The following is a 7311-nucleotide window of genomic DNA, read 5'->3' on the forward strand; positions in this document are numbered from 1 at the left end:
CTACAGTAACACAATCACTTCAAAATGAAGTTGGAAAGACTGCAAATGATCTGCGTTTCGTTTGACCTTTTTTGTATATATCCATAAAAATGATGCTGATTCATGATTTTGACTGGCTGAGAAACGCTGTCTTCCTTTCTGTCTCGCCCCGACTCCCGACACGTTCATTACTATGGGACAGCTGGAGATCGAATTTGAATATTGAAACAATGTGGAACGTGACAATCTGTGGACTAGACACCGGCTGGAATGCGGTTTTAACCCACCAGCATTCAGGATTAGATCCACCCGTTGTATAAGGTCTGATATACCCCGTCTGCCAGCCAATCAGCATTCAGGGCTCGAGAGGAAGCTCTGTGGACGGCAGTGGGGAAAAGATGGAGCGAGATGGATTTTACCCAACATTCTGCCAAATGTCTCATCGATGAAACGTTTGATCTCGATACAGTTTTCTGTTTCCAAAACTAGATTTGGTTGTAACAGAATGGACTATGTTTTGTAGACTTTACCCATTGCCAAAGTTGGAAAAAAAATTGCGTTGTTTAGAAGGGGTGCAAGGACGAATTTAGTTATTGCACAAGCGCACTTCAGAGTAGGCGTTCCCTGATGCAAATATGCAAATACACGCTAGAAAACGCCAATAGGCTCTCACCAGCTCGTGCTTGGCTCTACCCACCTCCTTGCTTGTTCTTCCCACTATGATTCATTTGCTCCCTTTGGGAAACGACAGGCGGTGGTCCCGTCTTGGTTAGTTATAAAAAGTCTTTGGTAATAATGTGCAACTTGAATCAGTTATAGAACCCATGTCCCTTCATGGTTGTGAGTTCTGGAGTCCACTCACCAACCAAGAATTCACATAATGGGACAAACACCAAATTTAGATTCCGCATGCAGAATTCTGCAAAAACATCCTCTGTGTGCAACTTAAAACAACTAATTATGCACGCAGAGCTGAATTAGGACGATATGCACTAATGGATCAAAATCCAGAAAATAATTATACAACCATCCAATAGGAGTGGAAGAGGCAGAAAGGAATTAGCAACATCTAGCACATGGTTTCCAGCCATTATTATGAGCCATCGTTCCCTAAGAAACCTCCACTGAATTAGACCCAATCAAATCATGGGAAAACAAAAACATAATTACTTAACACACTGGAAAGAACTAGCCAACAAATAAAGCAAACTGGAATGCTATTTCGCCCTAAACAGTGAATACCTGTTAACCGTGACAGACCCAACATTATGGAAAGCTTTTGACTCTGTACAGACTCAGTGAGCATAGATATCCTTGTTATTGAGAGAGGCAGAGCTGACAGGCTATGTGCCCACTGCCCACAAAATGAGGTGGAAACTGAGCTGCACCTATTCTCCTGCCAAATATATGACAATGTTAGACACACATATTTCCCTCAGACCCACAAAGAATTTGAAAACAAATCAGATCTAGTTTCTCAAAGTTGCCAGGATGTCACGTGTCCTACCAATATCAGTACACTCATAACAACTCAAGCACTTTTATTCGATCAAATCAACATAAAAACACTTTTGTTGACCAAATTCGACACTCGTATTGAACCCCATACAAAAGCTCCTTGCTTGGTGGGCGAAACAACGAAAAAACGCCACCTGCTGGAGGGAGACAGACTTCCACCGACTTGAGCCTCCCTGGAACAAACTGGCCAGCTCTATATCCGGGTTTATGCATTCGTCACTAGTTACCACAGCCACGAAGTAATAAACGCGACTATTTCTACAATATATCTTCTTATAATGTGATTTTAAACCTAATCCTGTCCTTAACTCTAAATGCGTCCAATACTGCTTATGTATAACCCTAACCTTAAATTAAGACCAACAAGTACATTTTTGTTTTCATGAATGTTTACGATGATATAGCCAACTTTTTGGGGCTGTAATAACTAGTGGAAACCGGTATATAATGACCAACATCACATGAGCACAAATGACGTATACAAAATCTGCATCATCATGTTCTGACGTTGTCATCTTCATACAAATAACCACTGTGACAGTTAATAGTCCTAATGTTACTTAAATCAATATACAATCAACTGTCACGGTGGTCATTTTGTGTGAAGATGATAAAGTCAGATCATGAATGATTCCTTGTTCAAATAGGGATCCCTGGTGTGTGTGTGTGTGTAAGCTATGTAGCAAGGTGTTCTGAATCAAACCCCCCCTTCTCTACTCCTACCCTCGCTCTACTTCTAACCCGCCCCCCCCTGCTCTACCCCCCCCTCGCTCTACTCCTACCCCGCCCCCCCTGCTCTACTCCCCCCCACGCTCTACTTCTACCCCGCCCCCCCCTGCTCTACTCCTTCCCCTTGCTCTACTCCTACCCCTCTCACCCACTGCTCTACCCCTCTCCCCCTCTACATTGTAAAATAATAGTGAAGACATCAAAAATATGAAATAACACATATGGAATCACATAGTAATCAAAAAACTGTTAAAACAAATTAAAATATATTTATATTTGAGATTATTCAAAGTAGACCCCCTTTGCCTTGATGACAGATTTGCACACACTTTGCATTCTCTCAACCAGCTTCACCTGGAATGCTTTTCTAACAGTCTTGAAGGAGTTCCCACATATGCTGAGCACTTGTTGGCTGCTTTTCCTTCACTGCGGTCCAACTCATCCCAAACCATCTCAATTGGGTTGAGGTCGGGTGAGTCTCTGAATGTCCTTGCGTGGCCCAGCCAGAGCCCGGACTAGAACCCGATCGAACATTTCTGGAGAGACCATAAAATAGCTGTGCAGCGACGCTCCCCATCCAACCTGACAGAGCTTGAGAGGATCTGCAGAGAAAAATGGGAGAAACTCCCCAAATACAGGTGTGCCAAGCTTATAGCGCCATACCATAAAAAAAAGTTGAGGCTGTAATTGCTGCCAAAGGTGCGTCAACAAAGCACTGAGTAAAGGGTATGAATATTTCGGTTTCGTATTTTTCATAAATTTGCAAAAATGTGTAAAAAAACTGTTTTTGCTTCGTCATTATGGGGTATTGTGTGCAGATTGATGAGGGGAAAAAATGAACAATTGAATCCATTTTAGCAACCAGGCTGTAACGAAACAAAACGTGGGAAAAGTCAAAGGGGTCTGAATACTTTCCGAATGCACTGTAAATATCGGCCTCAGCGACAATTTGTTGAATCATTTAATGGACGCTTTGCGCACAAAGGCAATGACTAAATTGTCTTATTAGTCATTTTCTCTTTGCGGACGTCTATGGAAATTGTCTTTCTGGTCCGGCCTTCAGTTAAACCGCCGTACCGAAGCAAAGCCGTAGGAGCTGTCAAAATAGAAGCTGTCGGAGCAATCAAAACTGTATGAGCAATCAAAACCATATGAGCTGTCAAAATAGAAGCTGTCGGAGCAATCAAAACTGTAGGAGCTATCAAAACTGTAGGAGAAGTCAAAACCGTAGGAGCTGTCAAAACCGTAGGAGACGTCAAAACCATTGAATTCAAAACCGTAGGAGCTGTCAAAACTGTAGGAGATGTCAAAACTGATGGAGCTGTCAAAACCGTAGGAGCTGTCAAAACCGTAGGAGCTGTCAAAACTGTAGGAGCTGTCAAAACCGTAGGAGCTGTCAAAACTGTAGGAGCTGTCAAAACCGTAGGAGCTGTCAAAACCGTAGAAGCTGTCAAAACCGTAGGAGAAGTCAAAACCATAGAATTCAAAACCGTAGGAGCTGTCAAAACCGTAGGAGCTGTCAAAACTGTAGGAGCGGTCAAAACCGGAGGAGCTGTCAAAACCGTAGGAGAAGTCAATACCGTAGAATTCAAAACCGTAGGAGCTGTCAAAATAGAAGCTGTCGGAGCAATCAAAACTGTAGGAGCAATCAAAACCGTAGGAGCAATCAAAACCGTAGGAGCAGTCAAAACCGTAGGAGCAGTCAAAACCGTAGGAGCAGTCAAAACTGTAGGAGCAGTCAAAACTGTAGGAGCAGTCAAAACCATAGGAGCAGTCAAAACCGTAGGAGTAGTCAAAACCGTAGGAGCAGTCAAAACCGTAGGAGCAGTCAAAACCGTAGAATTCAAAACCGTGCTTCTAGACTGGAACCCTGGCCCCTTGGTCCATCCAGTGAACCCTGGCCCCTTGGTCCATCCAGTGAACCCTGGCCCCTTGGTCCATCCAGTGAACCCTGGCCCCTTGGTCCATCCAGTGAACCCTGGCCCCTTGGTCCATCCAGTGAACCCTGGCCTCTTGGTCCATCCAGTGAACCCTGGCCCCTTGGTCCATCCAGTGAACCCTGGCCCCTTGGTCCATCCAGTGAACCCTGGCCCCTTGGTCCATCCAGTGAACCCTGGCCCCTTGGTCCATCCAGTGAACCCTGGCCCCTTGGTCCATCCAGTGAACCCTGGCCCCTTGGTCCATCCAGTGAACCCTGGCCTCTTGGTCCATCCAGTGAACCCTGGCCCCTTGGTCCATCCAGTGAACCCTGGCCCCTTGGTCCATCCAGTGAACCCTGGCCCCTTGGTCCATCCAGTGAACCCTGGCCCCTTGGTCCATCCAGTGAACCCTGGCTTCTTGGTCCATCCAGTGAACCCTGGCCCCTTGGTCCATCCAGTGAACCCTGGCCCCTTGGTCCATCCAGTGAACCCTGGCCCCTTGGTCCATCCAGTGAACCCTGGCCCCTTGGTCCATCCAGTGAACCCTGGCCCCTTGGTCCATCCAGTGAACCCTGGCCTCTTGGTCCATCCAGTGAACTCTGGCCCCTTGGTCCATCCAGTGAACCCTGGCCCCTTGGTCCATCCAGTGAACCCTGGCCCCTTGGTCCATCCAGTGAACCCTGGCCCCTTGGTCCATCCAGTGAACCCTGGCCCCTTGGTCCATCCAGTGAACCCTGGCCCCTTGGTCCATCCAGTGAACCCTGGCCCCTTGGTCCATCCAGTGAACCCTGGCTTCTTGGTCCATCCAGTGAACCCTGGCCCCTTGGTCCATCCAGTGAACCCTGGCCCCTTGGTCCATCCAGTGAACCCTGGCCCCTTGGTCCATCCAGTGAACCCTGGCCCCTTGGTCCATCCAGTGAACCCTGGCCCCTTGGTCCATCCAGTGAACCCTGGCCCCTTGGTCCATCCAGTGAACCCTGGCCCCTTGGTCCATCCAGTGAACCCTGGCCCCTTGGTCCATCCAGTGAACCCTGGCCCCTTGGTCCATCCAGTGAACCCTGGCCCCTTGGTCCATCCAGTGAACCCTGGCCTCTTGGTCCATCCAGTGAACCCTGGCCCCTTGGTCCATCCAGTGAACCCTGGCCCCTTGGTCCATCCAGTGAACCCTGGCCCCTTGGTCCATCCAGTGAACCCTGGCCCCTTGGTCCATCCAGTGAACCCTGGCCCCTTGGTCCATCCAGTGAACCCTGGCCCCTTGGTCCATCCAGTGAACCCTGGCCCCTTGGTCCATCCAGTGAACCCTGGCCCCTTGGTCCATCCACTTGTTAATCTCTTTCCCTCCAGCTATCAACTCCCAATCAATCACATGTCTTTTATAAATAATAAAGCCCCTTTTACATCAGCAGTGCTTTACAGATACCCAGTCTACAGTGGCTTGGAAAAACTCCTTAGAAGGCAGGCCAGCCCTCGTCTGGCTGTGCCAGGTGGAGATTTATAGAGTACATTAGCCCAAAGGCCGGCATATTGGCGATATTGATCTGGTATTGATGTCGACCCTTGAGCTAGGAGTACATGTGGCCATTAAGGCCAGATAGTAAACCCAGACGTTCAAATGTTCAGAGACGACCAGCAGGGTCAAATAATAACCATACAGGTTAGAGTGTGTAAAAGTTTAACGCCTCAGTAGTCAATGTCAGTTGTCTTTTCACAACCAGGCATTCTGAAATCCAAGAAGGAGCACGGCCGGATGAATCACGTCAGGGGTCCACAGCAGCAGGCAGGACAGCAAAACTAGATCAGCAGCACGGCCAGGTGAACTGGGAACAGCTAGCAATCGTCAGGCCAGGTAGTGCTGAGGCATGGTCCTAGGGCTCATGTCCTCCGGGAGGGGAGATATTTGAGAGAACAGCTATTTGAGAGAGCATGCCTCAGAACACACAGTACAACTACCCTGTTATAACTTCTCCGAGCTGCTTTTTTATCAAAGTATCATTATGTTGAGCCACATCTTACGTTTTATTACATTATCTACGAGGAAGTGTTATTGGTTACTACGGTAACGTTCAAGCATCTTTTTAATGCCATACATATATTTAACCTGCATTCTCCAGTTCTACCAATATTTATTTACCTTTATTTAACTAGTCAAGTCAGTTAAGAACACATTTTTATTTTCAATGAGGGCCTAGGAACAGTGGGTTAACTGCATTGTTCAGGGGCAGAACAGACAGATTTGTACCTTGTCAGCTCGGGGGATTTGATCTTGCAACCTTCCGGTTACTAGTCCCAACACTCTAACCCGACCAGAATATGACCAGAATGAAGCTTCTCTCACATTCCCAATGTTGAAGAACGTTTGGTGATATAAATATATTGGACGCTAGATGGCAGTAAATCATGATAAGTTCGCTATTCAAGACCGTACATGGCAGACTTTTGACTATTTGGGCCAATCACTTGAAAGTAGGCAAAATTGGTAGCTATCCATTTTCAATGTATGATACTGACATTAATGAAACCAATTAAAACAAATGTTGAAATATAAAATATTTTATTTTCTGAAATGACACTCAGTGTTGCATGCCAAATATAATATATGTAAGCTACTGTGTAGTTTATTCATGAAGTTAAAATAACTTGTGGAATAAACTTGTGGAATAAAACAGACAAAACAAAATGTCTGAATGGAAATTTTAAGTTTCAGACGATGGAGTGATCCATAATATCTCAATATTCTACAAAAACAGTACCCCCCCCCCCCCCCCACTAACTGGGGGACTGATATAAATCCACACACTAACTGGGGGACTGATATAAATCCACCCACTAACTGGGGGACTGATATAAATCCACACACTAACTGGGGGACTGATATAAATCCACACACTCGTCACATGAATCATACAGTGAAATGCTTCCTTTACAAGCCCATACATGAAGCATGCAAACAAACTTTGTAATCAAAACTATATTTCCATCCAAACTGAGGAATTGATCATTATTTCACTTAGTGAAGTCCGTTATCCTTTTCATTCATCTGACCATTATCAATCCAGAGATCCTAAAATCACAACAGTCTCTTCCTGTGTTTTTCTGGTCATTCTTCTTTCCAGCCACTAGGGGGCTTCATTTAGAAACCCTGGGAAAATCTCAATGGCTATTTCTT

At 46.0% G+C, this 7311-nt stretch overlaps 1 protein-coding gene across 1 annotated transcript in view; it reads right to left on the bottom strand.

The window, feature by feature from the left end:
• Positions 1 to 6679: 6679 nt before the first annotated feature.
• LOC109881851 (bcl-2-related ovarian killer protein homolog A-like) overlaps positions 6680 to 7311 on the bottom strand; it is a 39748-nt gene continuing 39116 nt past the window's right edge. The window contains exon 4 of the mRNA XM_031822332.1: positions 6680 to 7311. This exon is cut by the window's right edge and continues 1485 nt beyond it. The gene's annotated coding sequence lies outside the window, so the exon portion shown is untranslated.

Source organism: Oncorhynchus kisutch, linkage group LG4, assembly GCF_002021735.2.
Source record: "Oncorhynchus kisutch isolate 150728-3 linkage group LG4, Okis_V2, whole genome shotgun sequence".
NCBI lineage: Eukaryota > Metazoa > Chordata > Actinopteri > Salmoniformes > Salmonidae > Oncorhynchus > Oncorhynchus kisutch.